The sequence below is a fragment of the Astatotilapia calliptera genome, chromosome 14, assembly GCF_900246225.1.
Source record: "Astatotilapia calliptera chromosome 14, fAstCal1.2, whole genome shotgun sequence".
Lineage (NCBI taxonomy): Eukaryota > Metazoa > Chordata > Actinopteri > Cichliformes > Cichlidae > Astatotilapia > Astatotilapia calliptera.
This window is the reverse complement of record NC_039315.1, coordinates 35790549-35795468: the sequence shown is the minus strand read 5'-3', so window position 1 is coordinate 35795468 and position 4920 is coordinate 35790549.

Here is a 4920-nt window from a genome sequence, read left to right as displayed (position 1 = left end):
CATTCAGGATGCTACAGCCGGGTCCATTAAAGTGGCTAAGAACTCACACAGCACTCCTTTATTTTTAAGCACAGGGTGATACGAGGTGATGAAAAGGGCGGAGCTGTGTCAGCCAGTGGAGCGGAAGAGTAATGGCTGATCTAATTTCCACATACACACTCAAATTAGAAATTATGTTATTGCAGTGTCACACAGGAATGTATTCCCAGTCCCTCGTGGTAAACTCGGCCAGCTTGTACAGCAGTTGTTTTTATTATTAATGCTAATTCAAACCACTTGCATGAATCACGGCTCTTTGTATTATGCTGGACCCTGTCGCATCCCATCATTATGTTCTAAATGCTGTTCAGCTCCATGAACCTGTATTTAACATTCAGAAAATGGCAAATAAATAAATAAATAGCCTAAAAATGAATTAAAATGTTTATTAAAATTCATTATTTTTGCACTTCCCCCAGTGTAACGGTGAAACTAGGGGGGGGGGGGAAATCTTTTAAAATATGTTGTGTGCTTGATTGGTGGTGAGTAAAAAAGGCCCAGTTTATACAGGCATGTCTCAGTCTGTTGTCTGCTTTACTCTGATTAATGTAACGATGATGTATGAATATAAACATACGTCACTGTGTCAAAGAAAACTTCAAACTAGCAATTAAGAACTTGAACTCACCGGCAGAATAAAATCCGCCCCCCGACATCTACACTGTCCAACTTCTGCATTTGACCTGAATATAATGTCTGCAGGCCACGACACAGAATGCAAGTTTATTGTTCTGAAAAAGCAAGTTCACAGGACTCTGTGCAGTCTGGGAAAAACTACACGCACCATTACTGCTGCCGTAGGAATCGTGAGGGTAAATAGCATCCAAGTGCACTTGAGCAGGTCTGAACACCTCTATGTAAGCAGATGTTCTGACGGTTTGCCAGTCTTGAACATTCGTGTGTGCATTAACACAATGCCAGTCTTTCCAAGAGTGGCCAGCTGTCACAGTCCTGGGTCATTGGCCCAGAAGTTAGAGTTCAGGGAGCTCACGATCTTTTCTTTTGGATTCTGAGATGCGGTTTATTTTGCAGCTCTGTGTGTGCAGTGTTGTGAAAAAATGTCTGACCGTTCCTGATTTGTCACACTTACATGTTTCAGAGCATCCAACTAATTGTAATATTAGGAAAAGAAAGACTGAGTAAGTAGAAAATAGAAAACGTTTTTAAAAGATGATTTCATTGATTAAGAGACAAAGGTTATCCAAACCTAACTGGCCCTGTGTGAAAAAGCCCCTCTTATTAAATCATGAACTAACTGTGGTTAACCACACGTTTGAAAGCTGAATTCACTAAATACACTCGGGCCTGACGACTAGCAGAGCAGTCCAATCAAGAAATGACTTAAAAACCGACTAAAGATCTGAAAGAGCAGCACATCACGTGGCGATCTAAAGAAACACCCGAGAAACAAGGCCAGTGACATCTATCAGTCTAGAAAGGCTTACAAAGCCACTTCTAAGGCTTGGTGACCAGTGAACCACAGTGAGAGCCATCAGTCAATCAATCCAGAGTCCAGGATTCAACAAAAAGAAAGAGATCGGCATCCATGGGAGAAAACCACTGTTGACTGAAAAGAACACAAAGGCTTGTCTCAAAACATCTTGATGATCCCAAAGAAAAATATTCTTGGTTCAAGCACACTTGGTCCCTGCAGCAGGATAATGGTCCCAAACACACCAGCCAGTCCACCTCGGACAGAAAAACCGACTGAAGACTGTGGAGTGGCGTAGTCCTGACCTGAATCTGATTAAAATGCTGTAGCTTGACCTTAAAAGGTTCATGCTTGAAAACCCTCCAATGTGGCTGAATTACAACAATTCTGCAAAGACGAATGAGCCAAAATTCCTCCACCGTGCTGTAAAAGACTCAGTGCCAGTTATTGCAAATGCTTGATTGCAGTTTTGCTGCTAAGGGTGCTGCAACGCAGCTTGGTCTTTTTCACCCGTAATAATTATAAACTGCATTCAGTGTTTTTTGTGTTAAAAAACAACTGTGCACAACTGTAAAGTGCAGAGAAGCTTTTTGTGTATTTTATGATGTGATAATGTTAAACTATGTGAGTAATACAACCAAAAGAAACAAATTTGGTGTTCTGCTTTAAATAATCTCAGCAGGTATTTGTGTTTAGATATTTGCAGAGATGTTTGGCCTTCATCACACAGCTGCTCAGAACAGTGATGGGAGGATGATGATTTGGGCCATTTTGCAGCCACAGGACTCGATTATCTTAAAATCATTGAGTTGCCCATGCATCTTTGCATGCATCTAGAGTCACATTTGAAGCCATATGTGCAACATCTAAAGCTTGGCCAACACAGTCTGACAGTCCAGTCTCACCTGACTGAAATGCTTTAGTGGGATCTTAAGAGAGCTTTGCAGAAGTGAAAGCCAACAAACTGCAAAGAAGCAACACTGCAAAGAAGAGTGGGCCACAGTCATGCAAGTCAACTCCAAGTTATTACCTGTAAAGATGCTTCTACAAGCTAATGAGTGATGGGCATGCTGCCTCTGTGACTGCACGGCCTCACAGTCAGACTCACAGCAACAGTGTAACCTGAGCGCACAGACGATTGTGTTTCACTCATCAATATTTTAATATTAATCTAATTACTACAGTTAATATGAATGGTGTCAGACAGGAATGCCGAGACAACCATTGCTGGGCTCTGCCGTTGTCCGACGGTATTCAGTGCTGTTCCAACAGGTAGGTATGCAGGCTTTTCAAGAGAAACTAAACCTAAATTACATCAAACTTTATTGCTGGTTCAACCAATCCACTCACATCATCGGGTAACGTAATCTCCCCATCCTGCAGATTCTTTTTATCGCCCAAGCAGAAGTTCCAAGACGTAACATTCAGTCTGCACACGGACGGCCACGCTCACCAACCCAGCCTGTCTGCAACGCTCTGCGCCCAAAGTAAAACACATTAGTAATATATTATAATCTCACTACAGTTTGTTTTCTTCTCAAGAACTGAGCTGTGGGTGAAGTGCATCTAGTTTGATCTTTGCAAATCCACATATTTGACTTGGGTGTGATTCAGGCCAACAGTAGATAGTCATGTGGCCTTGTGCAACTTTACAAGTCAACCTTTAGGGAACTGATCTCAGACGATGCTCTGGCACAGACTGAACACTCTTCATCACATCTTATCTATAAAAGCAAAACGAGAAAGAACATCTGGTTTACTGGCTCACAGTTTTACCCATGGAGATCTAGAGGAGTTTGAAGCATATCAGTAACATATTTGGTTTAGCTGCACATTTACAGAGGAAGGACTTTTGGCTGAACAATGCCTGCTTTCGTCCTTTACAGACTGACATGCTGATCGTGAACTTCAGGCATCCAAATGAAGCTAATGCATTTCAGACTGGGAGGTAGATGCTACCCTCAGAAGGAGAGAGGAAACGAGAAGGCTCAGTAAGCATCTCCATTTCCCACACCTGCCACAGGAGGGTGTAGGGCAGGGGTGGGCAATCTCAGTCCACGAGGGCCGGTGTCCTGCAGGTTTTAGATGTGTCCTCGAACCAACACAGCTGATTTAAACGGCTAAATTAGCTCCTCAACATGTCCTGAAGTTCTCCAGATTCCTGGTAATGAACTAATCATGTGATTCAGGTGTGTTGACCCAAGGTGAGATCTAAAACCTGCAGGGACACCGGCCCTCGTGGACTGAGAGTCCCCACCCCTGGTGTAGGGTCTGCAATGGCAACGTCCTGGAGCACCACCAAGTCCAGGGCAAACCTACACATTAGGAAAATGGATGGATAAAAAAATGAAACCCAAACACGATGATAAAGCCAGACAGGATTACCTGGGTACTGGATGCTATATTTAGAAGTGGTTTACAACAAATGTCTCTTTAAGAAGAGGGAAACTTTGTGCTAAAGTCGAGTGTTTCCTTGACATATGCACACACCTGACCTCCTCCAGGTGTGGCTCTGAGGCTCACTACAAGTGAGCCTGACTTTGACCTTAGCATCATAATCAGAGCGCGATGTTTTAGAGTGAATCTGACCCCGTAAACACGTCATTACTGTTGAGAGACCTAAACAAAGGACCACAGCTAGCTGCTCGCTCTTTCCAGTGTTCACTTATGAGGTTGCAACCAAAAATCAAATTGACAAAAGAGATAAATACCCTGTGGGCCAAAAGGACTGCAGTGGGATATTTTACCCACAGCTGGAAACATGGTCAGTTTAAAAAGGATGAAAGCGTCACATTAGTACATTTTTCTCAGTGCCTAAAACAGGACTTTTATTTGTGTTAGGTAATCACAATGCCAAGTTTATTATGTAAGCAGCAAGTTGTGGGTGGGACACACAAATGCACATGTGCTGTGGACCCTACACAGGAGAGCAGCTGAGTGTTTAGCACACGTGTGTTAGGACGATCGTTTTTCTTTGTATGAACTTGTGCTGTCACTGAGTCCAGTACCTGGTTAAGTGTCCATTTCTCTTAAATATTGCCACAAGGAGACACATCGACCTGATTCTAGGTAGAAATGAAATGCACACACCTGTGTGTGATTCCCTGTGACAGCCTGCTTCAGCTAACCACACCTTCTAAAAAATGTTAAATATTATGGCTAATAAGTCCTTAGATGATTGGAATGATGGTGTCTGCCCAACAATGCGTCAGGCTCGCTCGCCAGGCCGGTGTGTTATTACAGCACAGTCGAGACAAGGGAGCTTAAATCAGCAGAATACCAAAGTAGATGAATGAATGTGTTTTTATCTGTAGTCATGCTTCAGTTGAGGAAGGGCTTAAGTATCAAGACTGTCTCGTGTGGTGGAAGACTGCTTGGCACAGCAGAAATATGATGTAACAGATACCAACAGGAGCGCTTCACCAAACATCCAGCCAACAACATGTGAA